Source organism: Octodon degus, unplaced genomic scaffold (genome assembly GCF_000260255.1).
Source record: "Octodon degus isolate 3935 unplaced genomic scaffold, OctDeg1.0 scaffold00285, whole genome shotgun sequence".
NCBI classification, from domain to species: Eukaryota; Metazoa; Chordata; class Mammalia; order Rodentia; family Octodontidae; genus Octodon; species Octodon degus.
In genome coordinates this window covers 1304789-1327021 of record NW_004524861.1, presented here as the reverse complement: position 1 = coordinate 1327021, position 22233 = coordinate 1304789, and the positions used below count along the sequence as shown (strand labels likewise).

Genomic DNA, 22233 nt, shown 5'->3' with positions numbered 1-22233 from the left:
TTGAGTCCTTATTCCTCTTATAAGGCCATTAATGTGTTGTAGACCCCCCCCCCAGCTCCATTGCTATCATTTTGATCTTGAGTGTCCCCCAGAAGTCTTTGTTGCAAAGATTTCAACCTCAGGGGAGGAACTGGGAGTTGTGAACCTTCAAGAGGTGGGGCCTGCTGGGGTCTTTAGATAACTGGGGGTGTGGCCTTGAAAGGACCCCACCCCTCCTCACTCTCTTTCCTTCTTGGCTGTGAGGGGAGTTCTTCTGCTCCCTCATGCATTCCACCACGCTGTGTGGCCTCACCACAGGCCCAAAGCAGCAGGGCCAACTGACCATGGACTGGGCTAAAATGAGCTTCCCACTTTATAAGCTAATTATCTCACTCCAGTGACTGAAACTGATGATTACACTCACCTAATTACCTCTTGCTATAGTTTACATCCAGATCCCCCCCCCCCAAGAGCTTTGTGCACTCATAGGCAGGGCTTTTGGAAAGTGCTTAAAATATAGACGGTTTTTTTTTTCAGAAAGAAGTGAATTTATTTAACCAGACTCAGCTGATAATACAGCAAGTGAGTGAATAATTCATGCTATAGCATGATGAATGAACTGAAAACAAGAAGTTGGTTGGAAGGAGGCAGAGGAACTCTGTCTTATGAGAATCAGAACCGAGGGGCTCCATAATCATCTGACATCCACTCAATGTTGTATCTGTGATTAGAAATGCACATGATAGAAACTCCAGGGATCTTCCAGATTCTCTCTTTAAGGTCCCAGTCAACTGTGGCCACAGTGTAACACTTGTGCTGAGTTACTCTCTGCACTAAGCAGTCCTCTGCGCAGGTCCCTTTATGTGTGCAAGGTAATCGTTCAAACTGTGGATCCTTGGCAATCCTTAGGGCCACTCGATACTTCTGTCCCAATTTCTCAGTTTCTGCCATTACACAATCAGTTATACAAGGGATACACTTGGCATACAGACAGTCCATCATTGATTGTACCAAGTCCAAGTTGACTTTGATGGAAAAGTTGATAAAGTTCATATCAACCAGGATATGATAAGGTGGGCCTAGCTGGGTATTATACTGGAAGAATAAACAGGAAGGATGTTGGGGGACTTCTCTTTCCTTTAGAGCACTGGGATCTTTCTTTCCTTTCTTTTTAGCTTTTAATTTATCCTTTTCTTTGAGTCTCTCATCTCTAAGACTAAGCATTCGCTTCATGGTCACTGTCCTTTTTTTTTTTTTTTTTCTTTCAGCTTTCAACTGATCCATCATATTGAGTATTTCCGAAACCGTTCCATGTGCCGTCTCCCCAAGGACCTGGGACCTCCCATCTGAGGTCACAGCTCCTTGCCTCCTCCAGCTCAGCCACCCATTGGGTCAGAAGGGCACAGTCCCAGGTCAGTCCTCATGGGCAAGGAGGGTTAGTGCTGACAGTCACAGGTCCCATTGGCTCCATCCCGGGCATCACAAGGATATGAGGTGTCGCACTTAGGACGGCGGGTGATCCTCCCCCCGGATGCTTCAGTATTTCGTCATGTCTTCTGGAAAAACTTTAGAAATCTCTTGAATCAACAGGCTTTTAAATTTCTTCATGGTGTCGATTTTGCCCTTAACTTGCTCATTTTTGGCTACAGCCCTCTCCAGGCATTCTTTGGTGTAGAGCTAGGGGTTCCGACCTTGATTGATGTACTCAAACACTTCTAGTGGGACAGTGATGTCGTGAAGCTGCTGTCTGTACTTATCTATGTCTTGTAAGCCAGTGACGATGAAGTTCAGCTTCTGGTTGACCCCGGTCTGGCTGCTGGGCTGGAAGTCACTGATGATGATGCTGAGCTGCCGGATGTTCTCCATGAACTTCTCCAGGTGCTCCTCCAGGTGGTCAAACTTCTCTGCCATCTGCCCGGTGCCACCCCTGCTCCGCAGCCACGTCCAGAAAGGTGCCAGCCCGTCTCTGTCCTTTGCTGTCTTTTTTTCCCCCCATGTTCATGCCGCTGTCCTGTTTCTTCTGGAAAGCAATATAGGGTTTAGAGCTGACTTGCTATTAGGAGGCAGGGTCCAGTTGGAAGAGGTGGGTCGCTGGGGTGCAACCTGGAAGGATGATCTCTCCCCAGCTTCTCCCTCCTTCCCTCTCTGCTTCCCAATCGTCATACCATGAGCAACTCTCCTCCACCATGTCCTCTCGCCATGCTGACTACCTCAGAGTCAGCCAACTATTGGCTGAAACATGAGTCAAAGTAAATAAATAGTGGATGTCAGGTATTGGGACCCAGTGATGTGAAAGTGGCTAAGGTGCCTCTAAAGGCCCCTCCTCCATTACAGTTGACACATGCCCTGAGGGCTAAATTTCCAACACATGATCTTTTGGGGAACCCTCAATTAGTAGTTCCTAGGGAAAAGGCCTGGTGGGGATGAGGCAGGAGTAATCATGGAAGACAGTCACCCTTCTCGACTTGAGCTGCTGCTCAGTCTCCTAGGCACAGGGGCTCCTACATATACCTGGTGCTTCTCAGAGGCATAGCAATTGCTGTGAGCTTGTACCATGCCACTGCTGCCACAGCCCCCTTTCTGTCTCTCTCTTCCTGGAGCTTCCAAATTTTTGTTTCACCCATTCCTTTTCTCTCCTGCTTTTTAGCTTACTTGGACCCAGACTCCTTCCTTTTCTCTCAGTGTTTCCATCTCATCTTGAGTCTGGAGCTCTTCCTGTGGAGACTGAGATAGATCTTTAGGGCCTGAGCTGGGGTTTGGGTCCCAGGAGCTTAAACTGGGGCAACTTACCTAAGAGGACTCAATAGAAACAGCTGGAGTAGAGTGATTCTCTGTGTCCTGCACTCCAGAATACATATTGAACTTTCTACTCACCAGTGCCACTAGCATAACATCCTAATTTCTTGCGGGTGCAACAAGCTTATTCTATTGTGAAAATACAGTAATAAAATAGACCTTATAGGGAATATGTAATAAAAATTTCAAACTTTTTAATTTGCTTTTGGGAGGTGCCTAGAATACGGGTGTGTGCTGCTGAATTACAGGTATGTCATAGCTAGATAAGTCCACTGATTGGTTTAGCATGGTTGTGAATGTGGATAATGGATTTACTGAAGAAAGAGCCCCCATGCTGGCTATAAGTGGTACCAACCCACAGGCTTGTATTGTGGATGGAATGCAAAGGGAAAGAAGGCAGCTCTCTGTTTCCTGCCTGCCACACCATAGGCTGTTTCTCATCTGCAGTACCCCTCTCCCATGCTGTCCACCTATAGACAAGCCTCTATGAGCTGTGAGCCAAAATAAGCCTCATTTCCTTTCACTTGTGGGTATTGGGTATTTTGTCCTAGAAAGAAGAAAGTAACTGAGACAGATTTGGGTACCAGAGAAGTGGTGTTCTTGCTGTGACGCTGCCTGGTCATGCACTTCAGAAGCCACTGCAACTGTATTGTGGGAAGAGTTTGGAAAGTTTTGGAGATGTAAGCTGAGGGGCAGCCATAGAATGCTGCAAGTCAATCTTGTCAAGAGATTCTTCTGTTCAAAGCTCAGAAGACCAGAATGCTGACAGAAATGCAATTGGTAGAGACCAGGCTCAGGAGGCTTCAGTGGGGAAGAAGGACTGTACAGGATTGGCAGCTGAGCTCCAGACCAGGTGTGTTATGCTCTGGCAGAAAATTTGTCTATATTTTGCCAGTGTCCAGAGGCGTTACCTGAGACTGCATGAAATAAAGGGCAGTGGGCTAATTAACCTGGAGGAAGAAATAGTAAGGTAGTCTAATGTCAAGGAGGGGGATGGTACTTTTAGGGGCTTTCAGTCAGTTGTACCTTGCGAATCATGAGCAAATGGCCCAGCAGAATGATTTAAAAGTTTTGAGTTTGACCAGAAAAGAAGGTCTGGTAAAGTTGTGGACTGCAAAGATACAGCGGAGGAAAACTTGGTTGCTGAAATGATTGGCACTAAAAAGCCAAGTACAGTAAAATCTTGGATTGGAAGTAACTTGTTCTACAGAGATGACTAAACATTTCTAATAAGCTTTAATTTCATAAATGAACAAAGTCTTGCAATATGAATTGTACATATGATGCCACAATGTTCTCTCTCTCTCTCTCTCTCTCTCTCTCTCTCTCTCTCTCTCTCTCTGTGGTGGTTGGGGGTGATCATCTCCCAGCAGCCAGAGATTATGGAGGCAATCTCCTCTGCAGAGGAGGAGGAGAGACATGTGGGGAAATCCTTCACTACAGATGAGATTAAGGAAATATTTAAAATCTGGAAAATGGTGAATAATTCTGTAGAAAGGAACCATTTGAATAAGGCTGCAGCAGTAAATCTGTTTAATGACAATACAATGTCACACTCTCAAAAAAAGACAAAAACAAGTGTCATTGGATATGTTTCTTTTTTAAAAGTTGCACAAAAAGAAAAAAAGATTCCATTGAGCTAGTAGATAGCAGTGCTTCTATTAGTGATAGTAAAAGTTGTCCTACACAATTACTGTCTAACATTTTCAAAGATAAGTAAAGGTTAATTAGTTTTTAAAAATACTTTGCATTTTCTTTATCATTTTGTATTGTATAACATTATTATAACTGTTTTATATGACTATTTTTGGATTGTAGGATGAATCATCTGAGTTTCCATTATTTCTTATAAGGAAGTTCAATTTGATATATTAGTATTTTGGATTACAAGCATGTTTTTGGAGGGAATTATGCTTACAAACCAAAGTTTTACTGTGCTTTGAAAATGGACAATAGAAAAGATACCATGTGGGTTTCAAAAGAATCATCAGGATTCTACTCTTTGCAGACCCCAAAATTGCAAAGGTGAAAAGACTTTGCTTTGAGAAGAGAGCCCCAGAAAGGTGTTCCAGAGAGTTCCAAATGCTGGCATCCTAAGGGTCCCTACAACCAAGAGAGCAGGAAGCCTGGCTGCTGTTCCACCTGGCTGCATACATTGGCATTAGCCACATGCTGCTGGTTTTAATTGCAATGCAAGAGTTGTGGGGTCAGAAAGGCTTTCACTCGGATTTCAGAGGAAGACTCGGGAGACAAGTCAGTGTACCTTTGAGAGGGCAGCATGTGAAGCTGTGAGTATGAAGCCAGAAGTGCTGTGGAGATCCCAGAAAGTCTCAGAAGTAGAAATGTGGATCATCAAATGAGGAAAGCGACAAGGAACCAGCAAATCTGGCCCAACAGAGAGCCCATGCAGGATATAACCACTGGCAATACCTCAGGAGTGGAGCCACTCAAGCCCTTTGTATTTCACATATTCCCCCAGAGGCTGGGACCTAGAACTAAGGGACTTAATGTTTGCCCTGATGGATTTTGCTCTTGCTTTGGTCCCATTCCTTTCTATCCCTTTATTTTACCTCTGGAATGGCAATGTTTATCTTGTGCCATTATATGCTGGAAATGTTTATCTTCCTTTTCATCTTTACAGGGGCTCACAGCTAAAAGTTTGCCTTAGATCTGAGAGCAGGACTTGGACTTTTCAGCAGTGCTGAAACTGTTAGGACTTTGGCAACTCTTAGAGATGGACTAAATGTATTTTGCATGAAGGGGTGTGCTTGAGTCTTTTGGGGACCAACGGCAGAATGCTATGGCTTATATCTAGATGTCTTCCTAAACCCTGAAGCACGCATTTGTAGGGTTTTAGGAAGTAGATAATCATGAGTGTATGGTAACTAGGTTGCTTTGGCATGGTTGTAGGGGATGGCATTACTAAAGAGGAAAACCCCACCCTGTGTGAGGGTGGCACCAACCCATGATGGGCTTATAGCCTGCATGGAATAAAAAAGGAAAGAAAGCAAGCAGTCTTGCCGCTTCCTGCCTGCACACCAGGCCTTCTTTGTCATGCTGCCTTGCCTTAGAGCTGGCCAATTATGGACTGAAACCTCTACAAACCTCTGAAATGAAAGAAACCTTGCTTTCTTTACCTTGCAGGCACTGGTCATTTTGTCCTAGCAAGTAGAAAGTAACTAAGACAGTGGGGCATACATGGCATAAGGGGGAGTGGATGCAAGGATAGCAGTTTAGTGGAAGCATGGCATGTCCATGTGGGAAGGATGGCAGACGGATTTTGGCAAGGCATTTTGTGAGAGTGGAGTGACCTCTGAGGACAGTGGTCTGACTCTGCTTCACTTTATTTGGCAGTGAAGCAGTGTTTTTATAAGGAGTGTTACCATCCAAATGAATCCTAGCACTAGGGACACATGGCATGTTTCTGTAACAGTCCTAAAAAGGAAGTGACATGGAAATCCTGAGCCATGAGGGGCTCATTCTGGGAAGAGTGCGATGAGCAGGCAGCTTGTAGGCAGTACTAAGGAAGCAGGACAAGGGGCTGCTCAGTGACATCAAGTTCTATGTGCCCCGCAGTATGTGGGATATTTTTCATAGTTCAGGGCCTGCTTCCCACACCTCTTTCCTTTGGTGAAGCCAAATCAGCCATCATTAGCAGCCACCTGTACATTCTGAGCTTTGTGCTTTGGTCCTTTCTGTTTGAGCATGGGTACACGTGTGTGCTATGCTGCTGGTCATGGAACCCAGGGCCACTCTACTATTGAGCTACAAATCCATCTATTTGCTTATTAATTTATTTATTTACTTAGTTATTTATACATGGCCTCACAATGTATTCCAGGCTGACCTCAAACTCATGGCGACCTTCCTGCCTCAACCTCCCCCGTGTGCTGAAATTACAAGTATGTGCCACCACACCTGGCATGCATCTTTTAGTTTGAGATCAAATCTCAGTAAGCTACTCAGGTTGTCCTGGAACTTGGCATCCTGCTGCCTTCATGTCCAGAGTAGCTGGGATTATAGGTGGGCTTTAATGAGATCAGATTCTCAGGCCAGCGTGGAACTCATCTGGATCCAGAGCAGTCTGCATCATTTCATTGAATTTTTTTTTTTCTCTAGTATGGGTAATGCAATATGGGACTTTAGCCAGGCAGAATTATATTTATGAATTTCAATAGGGATTTTTTTCTTTTTTGTGGAACTGGGAATTGAACACAGGCCCTTGTGCTTGTCAGGGAAACGCTTATTCTACTAAGCCATCTACCTGGCCCCAAAATTATTTTTTAATCATCTGTCTGGATTGTAACTTTATTTAATTAATTTATTTGTTTATTTTTGGCAGAACCAGGGATTGAACTCAGGCCCTTGTGCTTGCCAGGCAAGCACTTACTCTACTGAGCCATCTCCCCAGCCCCCATAAATTTTAAATTTTTAAAAGCCAGCAGTCTCTTGAGAAAGAGAAGAAGGGAAGAGCAAGAAAAGAGACTTATCTGGGATGCTGGAATGATGAGCTTTCTTCCCCCCCCCCCGCCCCCAGTTCTGGGGATTGAACTCCAGGAAGCTACCTCCTTGGCCTTTTTTTAAATTATAGTTTCTATCTTTAAGATAAATTCTCCCTGAATTGCTAAGTTGAATGGGCTGGGCTTGAATTTTTAGTCCCTCGGCCCCAGTCTCCCTAAATGCTGGCACTACAGTTGTACACCACCATGCCCCACTAATAGCTTATCTCTTTTAAAAGCAATCTTAATTTTTAAGGCTGCATTTTAAATTCTGGTGCAGGGCACTGCCTGAATTTCATTTCCTGAATGCCAGGGTCATGATGAAGCCTCAAGACTGAGGGTATCCGGCCCATGCTGGCTGAGCCCTCCTTCTAGAAACACCCAGGAGCAGGCGCTGCTTCCCAGGGTGCTAGGGCTGGGTTGTTTGTTTGGATGACAGTTTCCTGAGTCAAAGAGGAGGCTTCCGAGGGCAGAAGAGTAGGAATCCCCAATCCTGCCCCCCAGTGCTCCTCAGCCTTCTCCTAGGGCAGGTCAGTAACTGCAGCACAGTTCTGTCTGTGGGCTGAGCCCAGGTGCTCAGAGAGGCCCCAGCCCTGCCATGGGCAGCCCAGACTCACTGCCTTGAGTGCATAGGCCCCGCCAGACCAGGACTTGTGGGGTTTTTTGCTTCATGATGTCAAAAATGACTCATTAGGTCAGCGTGAGCATTACTGATTAATCTCACTTATGCACATGTCTTATTTCTCCCCAGGGGTTCCTGGGCACGCTCATTTCTGCTACACCAGGAACAAACTCACAGGCTGTCCCCAGAGCCTTGCATAATGCTGACTCCATCTTTTCAGCCATCCCCATTACTTTCTTTCAAGTGACATCAGGGGACCAATCTACTGCACACACACACCTTTGCTTTGATGAAATTATTGCTTTCATTTCTAATCATTTGTGCAAAAAGCTCTGGTTTGGGTTTGCTTAGACTTTTCAGGCAGGGAATTGATCTGTAAACTCCTTCCAAATTGCTTCTGAGTAGAAACTTGCTGAGTTCAGCCTTTTCTCTGCTAGCCCAAAAGCTTCAGTTCCTTTATCAGTCAGAAAACAACAGACACAACACACCAGCCATGGTCTCAGCCCTCATTCCCAGTACGGACTTTGCATTTTTTAATTAAAGCTGTGATCCCATGGTGTTAATTGGTTGGAAGGCATTTGCAGCCTTTTCTTAAATATTGTTTTGTTCAGCTGGGATGCGTCCTGGGACTTCGCCAATTTCTTCACCTTGCCTGCTGCTCCCTACCTGTGTCACCTCTGTATTGACACCTAGGTAGGAACAGGCAGCTAAGAATAAAATGTCATATTTCTCTAGTGGAAATGTGAAACATTGTATCTTTTATTTCATTTATTTGTTGGGGTCTTTGAAAAAGTGTCACTCTGTAGTTGAGGCTGACCTGGAATTCACAGTGCTGCCACTGCCTCAGTCTCCCAAGTGCTGGAATTACAGGCATCCACCATTGATGCCTCACTTAGAACAGTGTAACTTTTAGAAACACTACCATGGGACTTCACAGCAGTTATTCTGATAAGCAAGCCAGCCCAAGCTGATGGTCAGGAGAGTTAGGAGGTGGGGAAAATTTAAGAAAAGAGGGATCAGTATGAGAAGGGGAGCCACAAGGAGAACTTCCTCGAGAGGAATGGAGTCTGAAATCCACCCCTGCTGTGGATCTGGGAAGCACCAGCTCCCCCGGAAGCTGGGAGACACCCATCTTCAGGCAACCCTGGGGATTCTTCTTCCAGGGGGCATAAAGGGGGCCTGGGAATGTGTTCTCAATGACAACAGCTGTAACAGGGAACATCTCATAGCAGCTGTGTGCCTGCCACTGATTAAGTTTCATTTACAGAGAGATGGCTCTGACTTGGAGTGGACCCACTTAGGATTTGTGGGCTTTATGTAGTGCAAACTGATGTTATGCAGTTGGTCAAACTTGTATTTTTATTCCAGTCTTTCCCTCAGCTGCCAATATTTGGTACAGTATTTCTGGATCCGCTGGTCAACAGCAGTGTGCTATGGGTCCCAGTCAGCCACACGGTCTGGAGAGGAAGGAATTGCTGCTACTCTACAGCATACCTGGGATACCTGATAGGTTGAGTGTACTCGAGGCACATTTAACTTATGATACTTTCAATGTACAATGGGATGACCGAGGTGAGCCTCATGGTGAATATAGGAACATCTTTGCATAAAAGTATTTTACCTTTACAACAGTACTACAAGGTAGGGAGGGCCTTGTGCTGGCATGAATTATAAGGGTATCCCCAGTGACCCCTCTCTTTGAGACTGGGCAAACCCTGTGACTATGTAACACTCCTATAACTATGTTAAATTGTATGGCAAAGAAGCCTTGTAACATAATCAAGTTCCTACATAAGATGATCTCAAGGGAGGGTTATTATCTTGGGTGGGACAGACCTAATCAGTAGTGTCCTTAAAAGGGATTGCACTCTTGTTGGTGGAAGAGATTTGAAATGTAAAGAAGATGTGCCATGACAGAGGTTCTTCATGGCTGATGTTAAAGAAAGAATGGATAACATGGCAAGGGTGTCCTCTAAGAATGACCTAGGTGGTCAACAATTTCTGACATTGATAGTCAAGTGGAAGACCCAATACTATTATGGGCTGCTGAACTCTTTTGGAATATTTTGCCGAGTTTACACACCTATAATATTCAAATAATAGAACTTAATAAAAAAAGGGGGGATGCAGATGAATGTCCATTTTGTATCTGTGTATCCAAAGTGGTTAGGATAGATATATAGTTACATTCTCTTAACGAATAGAGAGGGATTTGTTCTAATGGTGTTTGTAAATAGGATATCATGCCCACATCTTGTACAGCAATTAACCACTAGGAAGAATGTTTGCAATGCGTTAATTATTGAAACTGTCCTACCAATTTGGTTTGAAACTATCTCATTGCTATTTGTTTCTCAATAAAATTATGGGAGAAAAAAGAATGACCTGGGTATGGAGGCCTTGGTGCTATGACGCTGCACAACAAAGTGACCATGGCCCTGAGCTCCTCACAAGACCTCAGGGTTTGCCAACACCTTGATTTGTAACCTTGTGAGAACCTGATTGTGTGGTGGGAGAACCTCCAACCTGCAGAACTGTCTGCTGGTATGTAGCTATGTCCAGGGGTCAAATGTGCGCACTTTGTTTACAGTAATAAAAGCCCAAGGCAGATTGTGATATTATAGAGCAAGGTCACTATAGAAACTACCAAAAATGTGAGCATGATTGTGGAGCCAGGGAGCAGGTGGAGGCTGGAAGGATTTTGGAGAGGAACTTCAAGATCATGATAAAGAAAATTTAGGTTCCCTTTAAATGGACTTGGCAGCATTTTGGATTTCAGAATTCTCAAAGGTCCATGGCAAGCACAGTTCTGAATACTCATTGAGATTTTCAGGGGCTGTAGAGGTGCGGCCTGGGATTTTCATGCTGTTTGTATTACAATGTGAGAGAACAGAGATAAGTTAAAGGGAGAACTCTCAAACAAAGAGGAACCAGTGATTTGGAAAATCCTGCCTACCCAGATGGCAAAAGTGAAGAGACTGCATGTAACAGTGTAGCATAGAGAAAAAAAGAAGGATGTGTTGTGCGACATTTTGCCAAAACCTCAGAAAGGCTAGAGTGCCAACGTATCTAGTCACACAGAGGACTTTTTAGGACGCAGCAAGGTGCCTGATGAACTTCCTGGGTCAAATCCGAGGCCTTCCAGAAAGTTCAATGTTGCTTTCTCACTGGGAGGCAAGAAGAAAGAAGAAACTGTCTCTAACAGTGCATGGGTGTGATTTTGTCTAAGGGAGGGGAATCCAGTGCAATTCACATCAGAACCACAAGGTTCTAAGGAAAATACTTTGGCAGAAACACACCAGCTTGAACTAAGAGTTCTAAAAAAAAGACAGAGAACAAAAGCAAAAAAGCCTGCGAGGTCCCCAAGATTACTGTCAGGGAGCAGGTGGATTGAAGCACCTAGCTCCACTCCCTTTCATAGTAAACCAAGAGCCCCTGGGAGGGGTGAGGGGAATCACAGATAGTGGGATTTAGCCAGTTAAGCAATGCTAGAAAAGACAGAGAGTGGGATCAGGGTCCCTCCTCTCTGGGCTGCCACCTGCATGCCCGTTCCTGCTGGCTGTTTCCCTTCCTAAGGTCACAAATCTTCCCAGGAAGTAATTTCCATGGCATGCTCATCTGTCACCTGAAGCAAATTGAGGGATACTTAGAAAATCAGTACAGCGCGGTTGTGGGTGTGACTGTGACAGATGATTGGCATGGGTATCAGCGAACCAACTGGGGAGACCCACCCAGAAGGCGGGGCCAGGGCCCAAGTAAAATGGAAGCGTGAAACTGGCAGAGCCCTAAGTGCCATAAGCATTGGACCCTCCTAGGGAGGGTGTGCTTATTTGCTGTGCCATCACCTGTGGACGTCAGACTCCAATTTCCTAGCTTTTGCATGCAGACTTGCACCGGCGACTCTCTAGGAAGCTTCTAAGCCTTCAGCTTCGCCTGGGCTATGTCGCTGGTCCCCATTGTTGTGAGGCTTCCAGCTTCTTGGACAGAGCAGCTAATGGTTCCCAAGCTCTCCAGCATGCAGACAAATTAGTGGGACTATGTGGCCTCTGGCATTTTAAGTCACTCTAATAAGCCACCTCTTATAAGCACTTGTATTTGGTTGCCTCTGTTCCTCTGGGGAACCCTGAAGACTTAGGCTCTTTCTCTGCCACAGGAGCACAGGGAGACTTCTTGGATCCAGCATTCCTCGGTCATGACCCTGCCAAGAGGGACTGGACCCTCGTCTGAGGAATTCTCTCAGACTCTATCTCAGTCCTAAGAATTTTGGTCCCTCCTTAAAGCTGCTATGCTGATGTTGTTGAGAGTTCTCTCTACTTTTCTTTTTCTTTGTTATCAACTGACTATTTCTTTAACTCCCTGTTATATTAATAGTTCTTTATATTAACTTTTTCTTGATAAAATTATGATGCGGTGTTTTGTTTCTTTGGTTGGAGCCTAATAAATAACAGATATCAGGAGTCTTAGTCAGTTTCTCCATGCTGGAACATAGTACTTAACACCCACAAATTAAAAGAGGAAATGTTTATTTTGGCTCACAGTTTTTAGAGGCTCAGTCCCTAGCCAGCTCCAGGAAAGAATAGCATAGTGGCAGCACCTGGTTGGGGGAAAGCTGCTCACTTAATGGATCTGGGATGCAGAGTAAGTGAAAAGTCAGGAAGAGAGAAAAACAAACCCTTCCAGGTCATGACTACCATGACCTTCCAAGCAGACCCAACCTCCTAACAGCAAGTTGGCTCATAATCCAATCACTTTCCCAAACCACCATCAATATAGTTTTTTACTCCATTAGTATACTTAAGGTATTTCATACGTTCAGTGATCCTTGAATAAAAAAACCCATTGAGGAAGGGCCTTGATCACTGCCACAAATATATACTATGAGTCATATTCCAAGCTTTCTCTAAAGAGATCTATGGCTGCTTATTAAAGTGATTGCATTTAACAGAAGAAAATTTTTTGGACTTACCAAGCTTACAAAGCAATGGTTCTGAGTCAATACTACTTCCTGGGGTCCGAAAACACCACAGTGGACCCAAAACGCCATGACAATCTTTGGGGTCAGGTCTGGGTGTGGTCCAGTTCTTGAGTGTATAATTAGAGTAGACATACTGTACAATTCTGTGAAAATCTGTACATAACCTAAGAGGAGAAGATCATTATGATAGACACAGTCAGGGGCTAACGTCTACCCTCTTCAAGTGAGAAAACCATTAGAACTATTACACGCCTGGGAGAATTGCAGAGATAATGCTACTACAAAACGCTTGAGAGAAGTGGGAGTGATGGCAGCAATCACATCCCCATGTAACCCATCAGTCGGTGCAGAAACTAGAGGATTCTGGAGAATATGGATTGTTGTAAACTTAAGGAAATGAGGGCCCCATTTCATTTGTCCTGGATGTGCATCTTTACTAGACAAAATGATCACAGCTTCTGGACACTACTGATTAGATAATATCACTTTTCTCCACTTATTGCTGTATGGTTTCAGCATAATTTGAGTGTCCCACAGATGTTTTCATGTGAAGTCTTGCTCCCCTGACTGGTGTTCTTGGAAGTTATCTGGACCCTTCGGGAGGTCCGTACATCACTAGGGGCACCATATGAAAGGACTGTGTGACTGACTGCAGCAGATCGGCTGTCTTGCTCCTCCCATTCATATCGGACTACTTTCTCTGACACTGACTTCTCTGACATGGCAATGGCCCATTGCCATGGTCATCTGCTTTCTGCTATTGGCCGCACTGTCCTCACCAGAACTGAGCTACTATAGGTACCATGCCCTTCAGTTTCCAAAACTGTGAGCCAAGTAAAACTTATCTCCTTAAAGTTAGCCACCTCAAGTGTGTCACGGTAGTAACGTGAGCTGGTTAACACACCAGTCCCTCAGGCCCACTGGAAGCAGTTTGCTTTTGCCTATTAGGGTCAACAATACCTTTTCCCATGCTTGTCTCAGAGTGATGTCAATTCTACTGTTTGCCTTATCATAGTCCACAGAGATCTTGATCATCTTGACATTTGATAAAACATCTCAGTGGCCCACCACATTAACATTATTATGCTGACCAGATCTGATGATCAGGAGCCAGCAAGATCTTGAGATCCCTTAGGAACATATATCCATGGCCACTTACTGATATGTACAGTGGTTCTCAAACTTACCTGTATAATGTACCTGTTGCTATAACAACTATTTCTTAACACTGTAGATACACACATTTAAATAGTTTTTGAAATCAGTAAAATTCCCTAGTTGAATAAAGCAAAAAGGAAATAATTACCAATAAGAGAATATTCCTACATGTAATTGCTTGGGCAGGACTACACTCGAAGACAACATGAATAGTAAGAGATTTGTGCCTCTGTAAAATCATCACGATTGTGACAAGCTCTAGAGCAAACCGATAAGTTGTGCTGTACTAGGGCTGTGGACATTGGGACAGGAGCTGCCACCAGGATGTGGTTTGTAAAATGCTGCCAAAGTCCCACTTTACCCCATTTCACATAGTACTGCACTTTTGGAAAGTACCCTTCATCCTGTGCAAAAAAAGGACTTTATGTTTACATGAAGTTTAAGTCTAGCTCAAATAATTATGAGCAGGTTTTTCATCTACAAGAATGTGTGGGAAAACATGTGAAAGTCAAAATAAATGTAGGGCAATTTTTTTCATCCTACACATTGGGCATATTAGGATCCCCGAGCCCTTGCCCACCAAATGTCTGCAGGGTAACCCATCACTGTGTCTGTTGCTCTTCTTCCTGAGGAGCGAATAATGGGCATCCTGGAGGCCATCTTCTTTTTTGGAAGCACCATGCTGTGGTTTGAATGTGTCTTCCAATATTCCTGTTAGAAATTTAACCCCCAATGCAAAAGCATTGAAAGGTGGGATCTTTAAGAGGCAAATTGGTCATAAGAGCTCTGCTCTCAGAGACTCCATGGATTAATGCTATTATTGAGGGAGTCATTTGTTACAAGAGTAGATCATTCTGAGAGCTCACCTCTCCCTCATCTCTCTGTCCTGCTCCTTCGTCCTTTCAACTTTCCCACATACAACTATGTAGCAAGAAGTCTCTGCCACATGCAGCCCTTAATTTTAGACTTTCCGGCCTCCAACACTGTACATTCTCTTCATTATAAATTACCCCACTTATGTTAATTCTGTTACAGCACACAAAACAAAGACCAGCCAGAAAACTGGAACTGTTCCTGCAGAATTAGTTACTAAGATGCACCAAAATGGGGATTCCATGCACTTGCAAATTGTACCCAGGAGGAGGAGTGTTTGTGGCCTCGTTTCTGCTGCCCTTACACTTCTGCTAAAATGCATCACTTGATGTGTGACACTTTCATTATTTACTGCTCTGAGGCTCAGAGAACAAAGTGGCCAAGCTGGTCTCTGCTCACTCATTCATTAGTTTTAATTAAACCCTCTAATTTTATTTATGCTGCCACAAACTGATTAACAATTTGCCAGCATATAGCGGGAAGTCTTAAAAAGTACCTAGAGGAATCTGTGGGTCTCTAAGCTCAGACTTTATAGAAATAAGGTGGGCTGTAGGGAGGGGCTCCTACCAGGCTGAAGGAGGCACATTTTTGAAGTTTCACCAGTTTGTAGGACTTGGGAACAGCGGACAGATCAGAGATGTGGAGCCCCTAAGAGCTAGTACATCAGGTAACTGAATCCTGGGGTTGGAGAGAGGAGAGTGCTGGGCATGGCTGAGGTGGAGGGACACAGAGATCCTGTTGGTCATAAGGACTCTGCTTTCAGAAACTTTCCATACCAGTTGGAGAGGTGGATGCTTACATTAAAAACCCAGAGTATCATGGTCAAGTTGTTACTAGAGAAGAGGACCTCAGGCAGCTTGAAAGTGGGTGTCAGGAAAGCTGAAATCTAAAAGGGATGGAATCTGAGCTACACCAGGAGGATGTGCAGAGAATATCAGACCAACATCCTAAGGGAGCAACATGGGCATGGACTCAGACACTCATGCCCCTGCTGTCCAAGTGCCAGGCATGGTGCTAGCTCCAAAACTAGGGAGAGAAAAAAAATGAATGAGAAAATGTATCAGGCTGAACTGGGGAGATTAATCCAGCAATGTGAAGATGTGGTTTCTCTTTGCCTTTTAAGATCCTGTTTCTTTTCCTAAAAGTAGGAAGAAAAATGTTATCTCTGCTAGATAATATGTAGGCCAGTATTCTGACATGGGGTTAAAACTTCTGCATCCTCTCATGAAAACGCTCACTGAGTTGGGTATTACAATCACCTGTCCTGGTCTTCAGAAGCAGTGAGAACTCTGGCAGAGAACACGTGTCCTGCCCACATACTCTCTTTCCTCTCTCCTCTATTTCCTCCATACATGTCCTCCATATAGTAGGAGTGTCACTTGGTCACGTAAGGCACACTGGCCCCTGGTGGGAGGAATGGCTCTTTTTCTCACTGGCTCCTTCCTGTATCACCTGTGAATGGTGGTGATCCTGCACTTTTGAGCGCCATGGATCTGCTTGCTCTGTGCTGTCTATGCAGAGACTGTTGGCCACTTTGTCGCTTGGCGTCAATGGCAGGGCCTCTGGTTCCGCGAGCCTCACGGGAAGCTATCAGCTGCCTTCTACATCATTGCTGCTGAATGCTGTGCCAGCTCACTGGGTCCCTTTACATGTCAGCTTGCTTTTGTTGAATAAATCCCAAGGCATTTTGAAGCACGATGCTTAATACAACTGATACGTATTGATTTGCCCAGTTCTGTGGGTCAGACAGGAATGTACCTGGTCTGGCTTGGCTGGGCTGGCCCGCCAGGTTGGTCTCACTTAAGCTTCTTGAGTTGATTTGCTACCCACTGAGGTGACGGAAGTGCCCTCTCCTTGTTCACATGGTGGCTGTCACAAGAGTACCAGGAACAAACTAAAAATTTCATGGAACACAATTGAGTTACTTCTTTTGCTGCCCATGGTTTTGTGTCATGTCTCAGAAGCCATCCCCAAATCCAAGGTCAGAATGGTTTAGTCCTAATTTTTTTTTTTTTTTTTTTTTTTTTTTTTTTGTACTTGCATTTAGGCTTTTGATCTATTTTGAATGTTTGTATATAGTGTGAGGTAGATGTCCAAATTCATCCCTTTACTTGTGGATATCTACCTGTACTGGTACCATTTATTGAAGGAACTGTTCTTTTCCCCCATTGAATGATCTTGGCACCTTTGTTGAAAATTAACTGTACATTGATGTATAAGTTTATTTCTTGATCCTCAATTGTTCTGTTGATCTATGTGACCATCCTTATGGTAGAATAGCCTTTTAAAAAATGTAAATCCAATCCCATCTCTTCTTCACTTAAAACCTTCACTGAATATTTATAGAATAAAATATAAATTTCATTCCTAATTTGCCAAGCTCTAGATATCTAACCTCTTTGTCTCCGGGCTGCAGCCACGGAGGCCAAATTTCTAGTCTTTAAAACTTTTGCCAAGTTATGCTCACCTTCCTGACTTTGCACCACCATTTCCTGTTGGGAATCCTCTTCTGCCAGATCTCCCCACTGCTGGCTCCTTCCTGTCTTTCAGGTTGTAGCTTCACTGCCTCCTGTGCAGATAGGAGAATTGTTTCAGTTCCGTCAAGATCCATGTATTAAAAGCTTAACCCCAATGCAGCAGTGCTGAGGTGGAACTTCAAGAGGTGATAAGGTCCCAGTGGCTCTGCCCTCAGGAATGGGTTAATGGTACCATGAGAATGGGGTTATTGCAAAAGTGAGCTGTTTCCTATTGCTCTTCTGCCCAGCCAACTGCTCCCATGGACGGCACTTGCATAATCATCCCCCAAGTTTCCAGGCTCTTGATTTAGATTTCCCAGTCTCCAGAATTGTAACAAATAAGTCTATCTTCTTTATATGTTATCCCATCATAGGAACTCTATTATAACAGCATGAAACCAACTCAGAAATCCACTAAAAGATAGCCCAGTCACTCTCTATCATCTTATTTCCTATTCCTCAACAGGAAATAGCATTTATTGCTTTATATTTGTGTTTATGAATTATTATTTTTTTGTATGGTAGAATTCAAGTCTCATGAGAACAGGGACCCTGTATGCCTCTGTAACCCCTACAGCCAAGAGAGATTTAGATCTATAGTTGTCCCCTGAAATTTTCATGTATTTGTAAAGTCATTGAATTAATGGGTGCCATATTCATGAACGGACTTATCCATTAGGAGGTGGAGCTTGGCTGAAGTCGTACCTCTAGTGCCCTGGATTCTTGCTCCCAGCCCCTCCCTGCTCTCTCTTCTTCCTAGCTGCTGTGACAGGAAGAGCTTCCCTCTACCCAGACCCTTCCACCATGCTACTTCTGCCTTGGAGACAACTGACTGTGGACTGAAAACAACCCCTTCAAGTTGTGGGTGCTAGAGACTGTCCCAGGAAAAGAAAAGTGACTAAGGCAGATATTGGTAGCCTTTTTGCATTGCAGCCAGCCCACTAAAGATTAATTCTTCTAAAAACTGAAAGCCAAAGTAAGCCTCTCCTTCTTGAAGTTGTGGTGTATGGCCTTTCTTCCTAGCAACAAGAGAGTGGCCAACACATCACTCATTGTGATGAACCTGTTGAAAATCACCCCTTGCCCCTACTAGTGGATACTCAGGTTTCCTGTGGCCATGTGTTGACCTGAATTCTGTGAGTCAGCTACTATTAAATAAAAAGAAAAAAAGAAGATTGCCCCACAGTCTACAGCATGCTCAACTCACATACTAAGTTCTACAAATTTTATCTAAAATTGTATGTCCTCTCAACACATCCACATCCTCAGGTTATTCTTTATTATTGCTGTATACTTGCTGATGTTCATACTCTAATCCATTAGCATTGTTATAAAATATAGGTCAACAGTAACTTCGTTTCATGTGTTCAGAATCATCATAACTTCCTTCAAAATCTCCTTCATATTTTAAAACATTTTTTAAAAAATCACTCATTTATTTATTTGGTACAGGGTCTTGCTATGCAGCTCAGACTCATAGTGATTCTCCTGTCTTAGCCTCCCCAGCGCTGGGATTACAGGCTTGCACCACCATGCCCATTTGGGGGCCAGTATGGTATACCCGGAGTTCAGGGGCCAGCACAACATGTGGTATGAGGGATTGAACCTGGATCCTTATGCTTGCCAGGCAGGCGCTCAGACTGATGAGCTATCTCCCCTGCTCCCCAAATCTCCTTAATGTTTAACCACACCTGTCAGTCACCTGCTTGTTACTAATAGTAAATGCATGCTGAGGTAGTGGAGCCTGCTAACATCAGGGCATCCTGAGACTGACCTTCACCATCTTCCAAAGTACAGCTTGGCTTATTTGTATCTATTCTCTTCTTTTTAGATCTGTTTTGTTTTTTTAAAAGCTTAATAGATGGATAGATAGATTACATTTATAGTAAGCCGCTCATGTATATATATATAACACATCTCAATTTTTAAAATGTCTCTTCCCTTCTCCCCATATTTCCTCCCTCCATCTCTTGGTCTCTTTCCTATTTGCAAAACACATACTTCCCTGTTTCTCATTATCTAACTTTTAATTTTTTTTTTCTGCAGGGTCTCACTATGCAGGTGGAACTCACAGTGATCTTCCTGTTTTTGGCTTCCCCTGCATTGGGATTACAGGCATGCGCCATCCCCCCCCCCACACTTGGTTGTTGGTTTGATGTGCCTGGGGGCAGGGCCAGCATGGCATGTGGTATAGGGGATCGAACCCAGGTCCCTGCACTTGCCTAAGCAGTCAGTTAGTCTGCTGAACTACCTCACTGGCCCAATCTAACTTTTATTTTGCTAATTTATTTGTACTTTTGGTTTCTCTCATGAGAAACCATACAACATTTAAGCTTGCACACCTAACTTATTTCATACCATTAGATTAGCTTTAGAGAGCAAGGTGTTTTCAGGAGATTAGTGAAATGACCTTAAAAGATTAGGAGGAAAGTAATGAGCAAAAGTTCATCAGGAAGGAGTTTGAGAAAAAGGGCAAGGACAGAGTTGGGCAGAACACATATGCTAGGGCTTGGATGTGGCCTGTCCCACCAAAGTCATACCAAGGTTAATACCTCAGTGCAGCAGTGTCAGGAGGCGGCATCCAGTGCGGGTTAGGTTGATGTGGAAGCACCACCCTCAAGAGGTCCATCTGTCAGGAGGGAGCTGGGTCTGCAGTGTGGGATTGGCTGTTAGGAGACTGGGTTGTTATAAAAGTTGTGATACAGCTTCACAGCGCTCCCCACTATCCACCCCGATCTTGGAAGCTTTTGAACAGTGAGCATGCAATACCCAAAAGAGGAGATATTTACTTTGACTCATAGTTTCTCTGTGCTTAGTCAACAGTTGGTTGGCTCTGGAGCAAGACTGGCATGGTGGAAGGGCACAGTGGAAGAAAGCTGCCTAGACCATGGCACCCAAGAAGCCGGGGCAGAGCCTGAAACAAAGATAAGCACCCTTGAAAGTCACCCTGTCAGTGACCCACTAGCTGGGCTTGACCTCTGAGCTGCAGTCAGCAGCGAACTCATCACTGGATTACTCTGCAGATGAATATGGTTTCCCCACTATTTACTCAACCTTCCACGTCCAAGAGACTTCAGGGGACACTTTAAATTTAAACCATAACAGATGCAGAGGCTCGGGCAGGGGCGGGGTCTGTGAGCCAAGCTGTGGGGCTCAGGTGGCAGAGAGAGGCAGAGTGGCACAGAAGGAGGGTGTTGGGTGTCCTCTACCTGTGGTCTTTCGCATAAGGACTTTACATGATGGCAACAGCAGGGGCTCTGCCAGAGCTCTGTTGGCCATACAAGACCGTGCTCTCACCAACAGGGGCAGCCGCTGCTTTTAAGAGGCTATGAAGCTGGGCATGGTAGGGCTCACCTGTAGCCTCATAATTCTGAGAAGCTATCATAGTTGCCTCCTTGTTTCTGGGACAAGATACCTAACACCCATAAGCTAAAGGAGCAAAAGATTATTTCAGCTCACAATTTGTGGAGGTTTCAGTTCACATTTAGCTCACTCCAAGGCAGGCAGGAAGAATCCAGCAGTGAGTTTTCCTTTCCCTTCCATGCCATTCAGGCTGTAAGCACGTTGGTTTGGCCGTGGTGTACCTTCCCATTATCCACAATGAACTATGCTAAAACAATCAGTGGACTGATTTTGTTATCACATACCCTTAATCTATATTCATACATGTTATGGTTCATGTATAGGTGTCCCCCAAAGCCTCAAGCAGTCTGGAGTTTGTGACTGACTTTTTTTTCTTTTTCTCTTGGAACCAGGGATTGAATTCAGGCCCTTGCCCTTGCCGGGGAAGTGCTTATTCTACTGAGTCATCTCCCTTGGGCAGTGATTGATTATTGTGAGTGTGGGGCTGCACCTGCCCTGGGCCAGATAATTTGCACTACAATGTAAGGAGGGGAGAGGCCTGCTAGCTGCCTGGGCTGCTGCTCTTCCCTTTGCTCTTGCTTTTTGCTGCCACCATGAAAAGTTGCTCTCTGCCATGTGCCACTCTGCCTTAGAGCCAGCGGAGTATAGACTGAAACCTCCAATAACTATGAGCTAATAAGCCTTTCCTTCCTTCATTTTGGGCATCAGGTATTTGTCCTAGCAATGAGAGAAGAGTAACCTAGACAATACATCCCAGATCCAGCTATCTCTGAAAAGTCCCATCTATGAACACATGAGGCTTTAGGTGACATTTAGATACACACCATAACAGAAACTGAGGTAAAGGATTATAAGTTCTAGCCCAGCCTGGGCAATTCACGATTCTCAAAACAATTTAAAAGGCCTGGGGATGTAGCTCAGTGGGAAGGCCTTGGGTTCAGTCCTCAATACTGGAAAGGAAAAGAGTATGAGACTAGTAGGCATCGTTCAAAGAGGACTAAGTGATACTCAGGCCGGATGCACCCCCGGATCTCCAGAAATGGCCAGAGTATCAGCTTTCAGTCACTGTGACAAATTACCTGAGAAAAGTATCTTAAAAGAAGATTTACTTTGGCTCATGGCCTCAAGGGTTTTAGTCCATGGCTACTTGGGCTCATTGCTTTCAGACCTGTGGAGAGGCAGAAATACCAGGGCAGAAACTTATGGTAGAGGAAACTACTCACCTCTCAGCAGTCAGGAAGCAAAGAAGGAGAAAAGGCCTGAAATCCTACTATCACTTCCTGCTCCCTGCCCCAGCCATGACCTGATTTCCTTCTACTAGGCCCCCCCTCCTACAGGTTCAATCACCTCCTACTGTCATCTTAAGGCTACTGACGAAGTCTTCAACACATGGCCTTTGGGATGATACTTAAGATTCAAACCATAACACGAGTGAGAGTAGCATAACACGGA

General features: G+C 44.4%; 2 pseudogenes; both read right to left on the bottom strand.

The window, feature by feature from the left end:
* Window positions 1-651: 651 nt before the first annotated feature.
* LOC101579154 lies at window positions 652-1281 on the bottom strand (annotated as a pseudogene).
* Window positions 1282-1479: 198 nt separating this feature from the next.
* LOC101573594 lies at window positions 1480-1890 on the bottom strand (annotated as a pseudogene).
* Window positions 1891-22233: the final 20343 nt, after the last annotated feature.